Below are 14644 nucleotides of genomic sequence, written 5' to 3'. Positions count from 1 at the left end.
TTGATGATAGGTTTTAAAATGCATGATAAATATTTTTTGTACTTTTTTTTAAGACTTTACTTCAGAAAAGGAGACTGTCTAGAAAGAATGCATATTTTTTCCCTATTTATTTCTGTGGTTACTGCTTTTGGAGTTTAACCATGTTTGTATTTGATATTTGTATATGTTTGATGGCTATTTTTAAGGTGCCTTATCAGATTTATGGCTCTGTGCTATTACTTTTTGAGCTTTGCAAGTTGTGTACATAATAATTCCAAAGAAGTTACTTTGTTTGCAATGCATCAAATTTAAATGATGTGGTTTTTTTTTGTAGTATTTGACCTTAGTGACAGTGTTCTATTTTGTATCCTGTATATTATGTTGCTTTTGGTATTTTGTGCTGTGTGTCAACTATTAAGCCAACTAATTCTCCACCATATATAACTTCTGGACATCCTTGATATGACATCTTAATTCTTTGTAAACATGAAGATATGTACAGAACTATATTCTAACACCCAGCAATGGGGCTATGAGAGGGGACAGATGGATGGGCAAAGAATAGTTTTGTTTAATATATTAGTCATAGTTCTTGATTAGTTTTTTAAGTTAAAGATCACACATAGGGTGTGATTTCTATATCAAAGATATGCTTATTTCAGTATTAGAAAAATATTCTTACATGTCCTGAAATATGCTTATTTCAGTATTAGAAAAATATTCTTACGTGTCCTAAAAATTGCAATTTTTTAAATGTGTAAAAATAAATTCTTGTTAAAAGCACATTTATTTCCATTTCTTTGGATTCATTACCTTAAAACTTTTTACTGACATATTTCAAAGATACAGGAGAGGTAAATGAGTTCAAGAAAATCCATGTATTTCTACCATGCAGATGTAATAAATGTTAGGATTTGGTTATATTTTCTTCAGATACACATATATATGTAATTGCAAATATTAGATACATTTGAAGTTCGTTTTGTTACCTCTTTGTTCCTGTCCCTTTCCTCCCTCCCCAGAGTCCCCAGAGGTAACCACTAGAGGTGGCATATATTCTAGCGTGTGTTTTTATATTTTTAATACAAATAAATTTTTTAAAACGCTATAAAATATTATTTTATGTATGTGGTAGCCAGCCTCCAGATGGCACCAGTGATCCCTGGCCTCCTGGTGTTCATTCCCCCGTTATAGCCTTCTCCTGCATTTTACAGTGCTGACTTTTGTAACTACCAGGATATTGAGCAAGTGCAGTGTGTGATTTCTGAGGCCATATTTTTTACTCCTTTTTTTTTTTTTTTTAAGAGACAAGATCTCACTCTATTGCTCAGGCTGAAGTGTGGTGGCAGGATCACAGCTCACTGTAACCTTAAACCTGGACTCAAACGATTCTCCCATCTCACCTCCTAAAGCACTGGGATTACAGGTATTTTTGCTCATTTTTCTATTTTGTTTTTTACTTGTCAGTTGTTAGATATTACATATTTTGAATACTAATAATCTGTTATGTATATTTCAATTATCTTGTTTAGTCTGGTTTGTCTTCATATTTTGGTTATGAAATCTTGAATTTTTAAATTTTAATGTAATCTTACCAATCTTTCATAATGATTTGCTTTTTCTGGTTTTTGTATAGGAAATGTCATAAAAATAGTCTTATTCAGCCTTCCAAAAGTTACAAAATTTTTGTTTTGAACATTTAGATGCTTAGTCCAACTGAAATTTGTTTTCGTTTATGGCATGATTTTGGAATCTTGTTTTAATTATTTTTGCACATTTATAGCTGTTCCTCCTAGTATCAATGTTTCAAGTGCAACATCTGTCATGCAGTTACTATATAAGGGCCAGATTCTGACCTTTCTGTTCTTTTGATCTGAAGGAAATTTGAACACGCCACCCCCAAATACACCGATTTGGCATACTGATTATTTCAAGCTAAAGGTACTTGAGAAACAGTAGTTGCAGAAATGGCTATCTTAACTGTCCTTTCCTACCTGTAGCAAGCCATACAGACTTCTTTGAGAAAGATGCTTTCCTGATACCAAGATGAGAAGATGGCTCTAATCAACTGAGACAGTACCAGAGAAATCTACAAACAAACCTTACTGTTAGTTTCTTGCCATATGTTTACCTTCCCACAGTTTCTGCCTCTGGAAGCCTAAAACTTCTTTCCTTTGTCTTGTCACACTTCTCTGAAATGTATTCTTTGTGGAAGATGCTATATAATGTAATCCAGAGTTGTAAGCCACTACTTGTGTTTACCTTTTCATTGAGTTTTCTCCTGTGTGATGTACACTGCATATATTAATAAAATTACTTGTTTTTCTCTTGTTAAAAAAAAAAGAAAGAAAGAAAAAAGAAATATATTAGTTCATGTGCCAGAAGCCTTCCAGGTAAAGACCTCAAAACCCTTTTCTAGATTGTTCTAATCTTGTGCTGAATCCAAAAACAAGAGAAATATAATTTTGAGAAGTTCTGATTCTTGACAAGATATTTGAGCACTTAGACTATTTCAAACATGATTCCACTGTTGGTTTTTTTTTTTCACTACTTTCTCTTACCATTCTAAATATTACCCCAAGAATGTCATGCAAATAAAGACTTCTAAAATCCAGCCATTCAGAAAAGCAGCTAGATGATAATACCCAGTGGGTGGGCAGCTGAGCCTGCAAGCCCAGGAGGCAGCTGAGTTGATGTCTTGCATTCCTTGGCGTTCAGCCAGAAGCAAATTTTTGACCTCATTATCTTAGAAATTTCCTTATATGTGTGCATGTATTGACCAAGACAGCCTCAACGTTCACCTCAGTTTGACTAAACTTTAGACAAGTTTCTTCCTGAATATAAGCCTTAGCCACCCTTTTCTTAGAGCATTTACTTTAGAAAACTTGAAATTGCTAATTCTTTCTCTGCCTCTTTGAAATGTATGTAAATATTCTCCAATCCTCTTGCCAGTTTTACAACCCAAGGAATAATCTTTCTTAAGGACCTGGGAACCATCTCTTTGAAATGCAAACACTGAAGGAGAAAGCATCTCTACCTCCCAGTCTCTGTGGGAGGATAGGAGCCTAACTTAGATGCCAATTCGTAAACACAGATGTCCTAATCACAGAGAAAAATGTAGCAAACGCAGGAATAACTTAATGTGGTGGACACATTCCATTGACCAACCTCTCTGCTAATGTCATCCAGTACTTTTCTAAATGATTACCCCAGTGTTGAAAAACTCCCCTGCTTTTGGTTTCAGAGGAGTTGAGTTTAATCTCTCTCTGCTGTTGCAAGAGTCTTGAATAAAGTCTTCCTTGCCTGTTTAATATGTCTGGTGCCACATTTGCTTGTATGGTACATATTGATGGATAGATTTAATCTTAACTCATGCACAGAAGGTCGAGTTAAAATTTCTTACTTCATAGCACCTCATTATCATTGTTCATTTAAAAGCTTTATTCTTCATTGGTTTCCTTTTATCCTCATATTCTACTCCTATTCCTCTCCTCTGCACAGGCACCTCTTCTAAGGTATTTAATTCCTATCCTTTTGTCTATATGCCATATTAGTCCATTCTTGCAATGCTATAAAGAAATACCTGTGCCTGGGTAATTTATATTTTTAAAAAGAGGTTAATTGGCTCACAGTTCTGCAGGGTATACAGGAAGCATGAGGTTTCCCATCTATTTGGCTTCTGGGAAGACCTCGGGAAACTTACAATCATGGCAGAAGGCAACGTGGGAGCAGGTGTCTCACATGGAAGGAGCAGTAGAAGAGAGAGAGCAGGGAGGTGCCACACATTTTTCAGCAAGGTAGCAATGACAGCTCCAAAGGGGGTGGTGTTAAACCGTGAGAAACTGTCCCCAGGATCCAATTACCTCCCACTAGGCCCCATCTCCAACACTGGGAATTATAGTTGAACATGAGATTTTGGTAGGGATGCAGATCCAAACCATAGCATATGCTTTTTTTTTTTTTTTTTTTTTTTTTTTTTTTTTTTTGAGATGGAGTCTCACCCAGTCGCCCAGGCTGGAGTGCAATGACATGATCTCAGCTCACTGCAACCTCCATCTCCCCAGTTCAAGTGATTATCCTGCCTCAGATTCCTCAGACTCCCAAGTAGCTGGAGCTATAGGTGCGCGCCACCACACTCAGCTAATTTTTGTATTTTTAGTAGAGACGGGGTTTCACCATGTTGGCCAGGCTGGTCTTCAACTCCTGACCTCAGGTGATCCACCAACCTCAGCCTCCCAAAGTGCTGAGATTACAGGCATGAGCCACTGTGTCCGGCCAGCATTTTGAATTATTGTTGTGAGTGGTTGCTTTTTTAAAGAATGCAAAAATGAAACCACTGTATGAACACTAGAAAATAAGTAAGTGATATATATGGTGCTGATATGTTAATTTGCCAAGAACAATCCAAGAGACTCTAAAGACAAAACTAAGAGAACTAATAAGAATTAAAAAGAGAATTTTGTAATGCAGATGGTGTATCTATTAATGTTCAATTAGCAGAAAATAGAATCCACTCTAACAAAAAAAATGATTTAAAACAGTAAATGTTGTATTAAATAACAATTGTGAGAAGGGTTAAAAGAAGAGGCTCTATTCTCAGATTCTCTAATGAATATCCTTGCACTGAAAATAGCTTTGCTTCTGTTGAAAAAAAAAATACTGATAACAGCATTGCAGGAAGTTGATGAATCAGGGAGCTGCTATTGCTACTGCTGACTGCAGGACTTCTAGACATCTGTCTCCATTGTAACAACACCTGCTGGATGGAGAAACCAAAAGCTGAATTAGGATATAGTTGCTACAGTTTCTGCTTAAGAACCATTTCTTTCCATCAGGATTTATATGAGCAAAATGCATCTGACTAATTGGAACTGAATTATGTGAGGACGCCATGCTTTTCAGCGTTCTACACTTTGAACTCTAGAAGTGTTTTGGAATAAACTGGAATGACTCAATCTAGTATCTTCTACACTGAGTACAAGATGAGTATACAAAACCTGACCGTTTTTTCTGTACTAGAAATCGTCCTATCATGGAAACAGGAAAACATACTTATTCAGAATGGCAAAAAAACTCTGAAGTTCTTAGAGGCAACTCTTATAAGAAAAAATAATATTTATTTGAATGACATAAAACAATATATGAAGAGATTGAGAAACAATGTTTATGGTTGGAAAGACAGTGAAAATATCAATTTTCTTCAAATAAGTATGTGCAGCTGATGAGAATTTAATTAGAATCCTATTTTTTCATGATTTGATAAGACTTTGATACTCACATGGAAGCACAAATTCTTGAGAATAGACAAGAAAGGGATGAAAAGGATCACTAGTTAAAGTATTTTGAGAAGACTTCTTTTACCAGGTATTAGAACAACTAATACATTTGTTAAAGAAAAGCATGAATTAATAGAAAATAGTAAACCCAGACAGAGTTGCCAAACTATGTCACAAAGATTTTATTGTTCTTCTGTAAAGAAGGAACAACTTTCATTTCAAATGCATCTGTCAGAGATGGCTATATATTCATAACATAAAACAGTTTATATCCATCTTATACAGTTTACAATAATTTCTGAGTTGTTTTAGTTTTAGATGAGAAGATACTAGAAGAGAACATGTAGACGACATACACTTGTGGGGTGAGGAAGAACTTCTCAGCCAAGATAAGAAATTTACACAGGAAATGCTATAATAAAAAGTGTATTTGACTATATAAAATTAAAATTTTGAAAGACAGAAATTCCACAAGCAAAGTCAATAGAGAAATATTAGAGTTGGAAAAATATTTTCAACAAATACTACAGGAAAGAGATAAGATTATTTGACATTCAAAGAATACTTACATGTAGATAAGCAAAATACAAGTGCTCCGAAGAAGATAAGTACAGGCATACCACAGGAGTGTAACACCAAATGGTTCACAAAAAAATGAAAGAATGCAAAAATTCAGTAGCGGTCATAGAAACAAAATTATCATAGAATCAAGCATTTGATTTGTACCCATCTGAATGCCCCTAAATTAAAGAAGAATAAAGTGATTCAGTCTAAGCTAAATAGCCCTCTAGCTTCCTCTCTTAAAATTGAATGTAGCAATGTACTGTGTTTTCTTGCTAGTATATAGAAATACAATTGATTTTTAATATCTTGTACTTTGTACCTTGTGACTGAGCTAACCTGACTAGTTCTACTAACATTTTGTAAGTTTCTTAAATTTTCTCCATTAATCTATTAATAAAGAGAGTGTTACTCTTTTCATTTCATTTCCTCTTTTCATTTCAATCTATCTTTTTTTCTCTTGTCTTACTATATTGGCCAGAACTACACTACAGTCTTGAATAGAAGTGGTGAAAACAGGCATCCTTGCCTTGTTCTCCATCTAAGAGGGAAAGCATTCAGTGTTTTCTCCTTTAAATATAATGGTAGAGCTCAATTTTTTAAACATATATGTCCCTTTACAGGTTAAGGGTGTTCTCATCTATTCTCAGTTTGATGAGTTGTTTTCTTTTTAATTATAAGCAGAAGATAAACATTATCAAAGACTTTTTCTGCATCTGTTTAGATGATCATATGCTTTTCTTTTGTGGTCTAATAATATGGTGAATTACATTGTGTGATTTTAGAATGCTAAGAGCAACCTTGCATTCTTGGAGTAAATCCCGTCTTGTCGTGAAATGTTACTGATTTAAATATTGCTGGATTTCACTTGATGATGTTGAAATAATAAGTTTTGCATGTATATTCATGAGGATATTTGTTCGGAGTTTTCTATTCTTGTATGTTTTTGTCTGGTTTGGGCATCAGAGTCTCAAGAAGTGAATTAGGAAATATTTATCTGCTTCTGTGTTTTGGAAAATTTGGTTTATAATTAGTATTATTTCTTTCTATAAATGTTTGTTAAAATTCACCACAAGGCCATCCGGACCTGGAGTTTTCTTCATGAGAAAACTTCAAGTAAAAATTCGATTTTTTGATACTCACTAGAATGGTTTAAATGAAAAATATCTTCAATGCCAAATATTGGCAAGGATTTGGAGAACAGTTGAAATCCTCATATGTTGCCAATGGGAATACAGAATAGTACAGGCACTTTGGAAAGTATTTAGGCAGTTTCTTATAGAGTTAAACACATACTTACCATGTGGCCCAGCAATTTCACTCATAGGTATTTACCAAGATAGATGATCACATATGTCTTCACAAAGACTTCTATTCATATACGTGTATGGTGGAATTGATAAATATATCAACATTACCACGCTAAAGGAAAGAACCTAGACACAAATGATGACCTTATTTTGATTCTATTTATGTGAAATTGTAGGAAAATCAAAACTGTAGTCATAGGAAGTTGATCTGTGGTTGCCAAGGGCCAAGGGGTGGGAGAAGGAAACAATCTATTGCAATGGAAATGTTCTGTATTATGATTGTCATGGTGATTAATACATATATACATTTTTCAAAAATGATCAAATCGTAAACTGAAAATTGGTGAATTATATGTAGGCTATATCTCAGTGAAGCTTATTTAAAATAAAAATAAAAGCAATTTTTTTAACTTTTATTTTAGGTTCAGGGATACATGTGCAGGTTTGTTATATAGGTAAACTTGGGTCACAGGGATTTGTTCTACAGATTATTTCATCACCCAGGTAATAAGCCTAGTACCCAATAGTTATTTTTTTCTGATCCTCTCCCTCCACCCATCCTCCACCCTCAAGTAGGCCCCACTGTGTGCTGTTCCCCTCTTTGTGTCCATGTGTTCTCATCATTTCGCTCCCATTTATAAGTGAAAACATGCAGTATTTGGTTTTCTGTGTTGGTTTGCTAAGGATAATGGCCTCAAGCTCCATCCATGTTCCCACAAAGGATATAATCTCGTTCTTTTTTATGATTGCATGGTATTCCATGGTGAATATGTACCACATTTTCTTTACCCAATCTGTCACTGATGCACATTTATGTTGATTTCATGTCTTTGCTGTTGTGAATAGTGCTGCAATGAACATATGTGTGCATGTGTCTTTATGGTAGAATAATTTCTGTTCCTCTGGGTATATACCCAGTAGTGAATTTCTGTTTCAAATTGTAGTCCTGTTTTCAGCTATCTGAGGAATCACCACACTGCTTACCACAACAGTTGAACTTACACTCCTATCAGCAGTGTATATTAGCATTCCCTTTTCTCTGCAACCTCGCCAGCATCTATTATTTTTTTACTTTTCCACAGTAGCCATTCTGACTAGTGTGAGATGGTATCTCAGCGTGATTTTCATTTGCATTTCTCTAATGATCAGTAATACTGACCTTTTTTTATATACTTGCGGATCACATGTGTGTCTTCTATTGAAAAGTATCGGTTCATATCTTTTGCCCATTTTTTAATAGGGTTGTTTGGGTTTTGTTTTTTGTTTGTTTGTTTTGTAAATTTGTTTAAGTTCCTTATAGATGCTGAATATTAGAACTTTGTCAGATGTATAGTTTACAAATATTTTATCCCATTCTGTAGGTTGTCTGCTTACTCTGTTGATATTTTATTTTGCTGTGCAGAAGTTCTCAAGTGTAATTAGATCCCATTTGTCCGTTTTTGCTTTTGTTGCAATTGCTTTTGGCATCTTTATGATGAAATCTCTGCCAGTTCCTATGTCCAGAATGGTATTGCCTAGGTTGTCTTCCAAGGTTTTTATAGTTTTGGGTTTTACATTTAACTCTTTAATCTGTCTTGCATTGTTTTTGTTCGTAATATAAGAAAGGGGCCCAGTTTCAATCATTTGCCTAGAGATAGCCAAATACCCCAGCACCATTTATTGAATTGGGGTCCCTTTCTCCATTACTTCTTTTTGTCATCTTGTCAAAGATCAGATAGTTGTAGGTTTGAGGGCTTCTTTCTGGGTTCTCTATTCTGTTCCATTGGTCTTGTGTCTGTTTTGTTTTTTTTTTTATAACAGTACCATGTTGTATTGGTGACTGTAGCCCTGAGGTATAGTTTGAGGTCAGGTAGCATGATGTCTCCAGCTTTGTTGTTTTTGCTTAGGATTTTCTTGGCTATTTGGGCTCCTTTTTGGTTCCATATGAATTTTAAAATTGTTGTTTCTAGTTCTGTAAAAAATGTCATTGGCAGTTTGATGGGAATAGCATTGAATCTGTAAATTTGTTTGAGCAGTATAGTCATTGTAATGACATTCATTCTTCCTATTCTTAGGCATATAATATTTTTCCATTTGTTTCTGTCATCTCTGATTTCTTTGAGCAGTGTTTTGTAATTCTCATTGTAGAGATCTTTCACCTCCCTGGTTAGTTATATTCCTAGGTATTTTGTTCTTTGTGGTAATTGTGAATGGGATTGCATGGCTAATAAGGCTCTCAGCTTGGCTGTTGTTGGTGTATAGGAATGTTAATAATTTTTGTACACTGATTTTGTGTCCTAAAGCTTCACTAAAGTTGTTTATCAACTGAAGGAGCTTTTGAGCCATGCCCATGGGATTTTCTAGATACAGAATCATGTCACCTACAAACAGCAATAGCTTGACTGCTTCTCTTCCTATTTGGATGCCCTTTATTTCTTTCTCTTGCCTAATTGCTGTGGCCAGGACTTCCAATACTATGTTGAATAGGAGTGGTGAGAGAGGGCATCCTTGTCTTGTGCCAGCTTTCAAGAGGAATGTTTCAAGCTTTTGTCCATTCGGTATGATGTTGGCTGTGGGTTTGTCATAGATAGCTCTTATTATTTTGAGGAATCTTCATCTGATACCTAGTTTATTGAGGGTTTTTAACATGAAGAAATGCTGATATTTATCAAAAACCTTTCCTGTATCTATTGAGATAATCATGTGGTTTTTGTCTTTAGTTCTGTTTATGTGATGAATCACATTTATTGATTTGCATATATCGAACCCACTTTGCATCCAAGAATAAAGCCTACTGGATTGTGGTGGATTCGCTTTTTAATGTGCCGCTGGATTCAGTTTGCTGGTATTTTGTCAAGAATTTTTGCATCAATGTTCATCAAGGATATGGACCTGAAACTTTCTCTGTTTATTTTGTCTCTGCCAAGTTAAAGGAGACAAAGAGGAACATTATATAATGGTAAGGGGCCTTGTCCAACATGAAAATATCACAATCCTAAACATATATGCACCTAACACAGGAGCTCCCAAATTTATAAAACAATTACTGCTAGACCTAAGAAATGAGATAGTAACACAATAATAGTGGGGGACTTCAATACTCCATTGACAGCACTAGACAGGTCATCAAGACAGAAAGTCGACGAAGAAACAATGGATTTAAACTATACCTTGGAACAAATGGACTTAACAGATATATACAGAACATTCCATCCAAGAACCACAGAATACACATTCTATTCAACAGTGCATAGAACTTTCTCCAAGATGGACCATATGATAGGCCACAAAACAAGCCTCAATAAATTTAAGAAAATTGAAATTATATCAAACACTTTCTCAGTCCACAGTGGAATAAAACCAGAAATCAACTCCAAAAGAAACCTTCAAAACCATGAAAATACATGTAAATTAAATCACCAGCTCCTAATGATCACTGGGTCAAAAATGAAATCAATATAGAAATTTAAAAATGCTTTGAACTGAATGACAACAGCGACACAACCTATCAAAACCTCTGGGATATAGCAAAGGCAGTCCTAAAAGGAAAGTTCATAACCCTAAACACCTACATCAAAAAGACTGAAAGAGCACAAACTGACAATCTAAGGTCACACCTCAAGGAACTAGAAAAACAACAAACCAAACCCAAACCCATCAGAAGAAAGGAAATAACCAAGATCAGAGCAGAACTAAATGAAATTGAAACAAAAAAAAATACAAAAAATAAATGAAACAAAAAGCTGCTTATTTGAAAAGATAAAAGATTAGCAAGATTAACCAAGAAGAGAAAAAATCCAAATAACCTCAATAAGAAATGAAACAGGAGGTATTACAACTGACACCATAGAAATATTTAAGGCTACTATGAACAACTTTATGCACACAAACTAGAAAACCTAGAAGAGATGGATAAAGTCCTGGAAAGATATAACCCTCCTACCTGAAATCAGAAATAATTAGATACCCTAAACAGACCAATAACAAGCAGTGAGATTAAAATGGCAATTTAAAAATTACTAACAAAAAAAAGTCCAGGACCAGACAGAATCACAGTGGAATTCTACCAGACATTCAAAGAAGAATTGGTACCAATCCTATTGACACCATTCCACAAGCCAGAGAAAGAGGGAACCCTCCCTAATTCATTCTATGAAGCCAGCATCACCCTAATACCAAAACCAGGGAAGGACATAACCAAAAAAGAAAACTACGTACCGATATCCCTGATGAACATAGATGCTAAAATCCTTAACAAAGTACTAGCTAACTGAATCCAACAACATATCAAAAAGATAATCCACTATGATCAAGTGGGTTTCACACCAGGGATGCAGAGATGGTTTAACATATGCAAGTCAATACGTGTTATACACCACATAAACAGAATTAAAAACAAAAATCACATGATCATCTCAACAGATGCAGAAAAAGTATTTGACAAAAATCCAGCATCCTTTTATGATTAAAACTCTCAGCAAAATCTGCATACAAGGGACATACCTCAATGTAATAAAAGCCATCTATGACAAACCCACAGCCAACATAATACTGAATGGGGAAAAGTTGAAAGCATTCCCTTTGAGAATGGGAACAAGACAGGGATGCCCACTCTCACCACTCTTCTTCAGCATAGTGCTGGAAGTCCTAACCAGAGCAATCAGACAAGAGAAAGAAAACAAGGGCATCCAAATCAGTAAAGAGGAAGTAAACTGTCACCGTTTGCTGATGATATGACTGTTTACCTCATAAACCCTAAAGACTCCTCCAGAAAGCTCCTCAGACTGATAAAATAAGTCAGCAAAGTTTCCAGATACAAGATGAATGTACACAAACCAGTAGCTCTCCCATACACCAACAGCCACCAAGCAGAGAATCAAATCAAGGGCACAACCCCTTTTACAATAGCTGTAAAAAAAATAAAATACTTAGGAATATACCTAACCAAGGAGGTGAAAGGCCTCTACAAGGAAAACTACAAAACACTGCTGAAAAAAATCAGAGATGACACAAACAAATGGAAACACATCCCATGCTCATGGATGGGTAGAATCAACATTGTGAAAATGGCCATACTGCCAAAAGCAATCTACAAATTCAACACAATCCCCATCAAAATACCACCATCATTCTTCACAGATTAGAAAAAACAATTCTAAAATTCATATGGAACCACAAAAGAGCCTACAAAGCCAAAGCAAGACTAAGCAAAAAGAACAAATCTGGAGGCATCATATTACCTGATTTCAAACTATACTATAGGACCATAATCACCAAAACAGCATAGTACTGGTATAAAAATAGGCACATAGACCAATGGAACAGAATAGAGAACCCAGAAATAAACCCAAATACCTACAGCCAACTGATCTTCAACAAAGCAAACAAAAACATGAAGTGGGAAAGGACATCCTTTTCAACAAATGGTAATAAGACAATTGGCTAGCCACATGTAGGAGAATGACACTGGATCCTCATCTCTCGCCTTATACAAAAATTAACTCAAGATGGATTAAAGGATTAAACCAAGGACATGAAACTATGAAAATTCTAGAAGATAACATTGGAAAAATTCTTCTAGACATTGTCTTAGGCAAGGATTTCATGACCAAGAACCAAAAAGCAAATGCAATAAAAACAAAAATAAATAGCTGGGACTTAATTAAACTAAAGAGCTTTTGCACAGCAAAAGGAACAGTCAGCAGAGTAAACAGACAACCCACAGAGTGGGATAAAATCTTCATAATCTTTACATCTGACAAAGGACTAATATCCAGAATCTACAAAGAACTCAAATCAGCAAGAAAAAAACAATCCCATCACAAAGCGGGCTAAGGACATGAATAGACAATTCTCAAAGGAAGATATACAAATGACCAACAAACATATGAAAAAAAATGCTCAACTAATGATCAGGGGAATGCAAATCAAAACCACAATGTGATACCACCTTACTCCTGCAAGAATGGCCATAATCAAAAAATAAAAAAAGCAGTAGGTGTTGGCATGAACGTGGTGATCAGGGAACACTTCTACACTGCTGGCAGGAAAGTAAACTAGTACAGCCAAGATGGAAACAGTGTGGAGATTCCTTAAAGAGCTAAAAGTCGAACTACCATTTGATTCAGCAATCCCACTACTGAGTACCTACCCAGAGGAAAATCAGTCATTATACAAAAAAGATACCTGCCCACGCGTGCTTATAGCAGCACAATTTGCAATTGCAAAGTCATGGAACCAACACAAATGCCCATCAATCAATGAGTGGATAAAGAAACCGTGGTATATACATATGATGGAATACTACACAGCCATAACGGCATTCACAGCAACCTGGGTGAGACTGGAGACTATTATTCTAAGTGAAGTGACTCAGCAATGGAAAACCAAACATCATATGTTCTCACCCATATGTGGGAACTAAGCTATGAGGATGCAAAGGCTTAAGAATGATACAATGGACTTTGGGAACTTGTGGGGAAGGGTGGTGGAGGGATAAAAGACTACAAATAGGGTACAATGTATACTGCTCAGGTGATGGGTACACCAAAATCTCACACATCAGCACTGAAGAACTTACTCATGTAACCAAACACCACCTGTACCCTCTATAACCTACAGAAAAATTAAAAGTAAAAAAGAATGTATATTAAAATGTTAATTATAAAATTTAGATGTGATTATCTAGGTGTTCACTATAAAATTCTGTTAATTTTGCTGTATGTTGGAAACTTTTCATTTTCAAATGCAATGAATGCTGAATAAATGAGTAAATGTTTAAAAATTAAAAGAGAATATTATAAGAAAAAAATACTAATGAAATTAGATGAATAATGGTGATGAAAATGACAAATCACCAAAATTGATTCATTAACAAAATATAAAACATAAATGTACCAATAATCATCAAAAGAATTAAATTAAAAATAAATTTGCTCAACAACAATAAGACAAGAAGTCCTTAAAATGTCAAAGATGAGTTTTATAAAAACCTTCGAGAAAGTGATCATCTCTTCTTTAAGCAAATATTTTAAGAAAATACAAAGATGAATGAAAGCATATTATTGATATCAGTATTGGATGTCTACAACACACAAATCTATATAGATAAAAAGTAGTTTAGTGGATTTCTAGGGCCAAGGATGGGGATGGGATTGGAGAGTGACTACCCATAGGTGTGAGATTTCTTTGGGGATGATGAAATGTCCTGAGATTGGTGGTAGTGATGGGTGCACAACTCTGTAAATATGCTAGACACCATTGAATTGTGCATTTTGAGTGACTGAATATTGTGATGTATAAATTATAATCTCAATAAAATAAAAGATGGGGTGAATGTAATAAAAAAATTATAGTATCTCACTTGTAAATATAAATAGGAAATTCCTAAGTTAAACATTGATAACAGTTAATTAAGTTTTTAATACACTACCTAAGTAGGGTGATTCCAGGAATGCAACAGTTCTTCAAAAACAGAACATGCACTGATACAATTTGTTATTAACAAATTAAATAACAAAAACCATATAACCATTTCAA

The sequence above is a fragment of the Colobus angolensis genome, unplaced genomic scaffold (genome assembly GCF_000951035.1).
Source record: "Colobus angolensis palliatus isolate OR3802 unplaced genomic scaffold, Cang.pa_1.0 Scaffold151, whole genome shotgun sequence".
NCBI lineage: Eukaryota > Metazoa > Chordata > Mammalia > Primates > Cercopithecidae > Colobus > Colobus angolensis.
The sequence above is the reverse complement of the archived record's forward strand: the minus strand, read 5'-3'. Positions refer to the sequence as shown.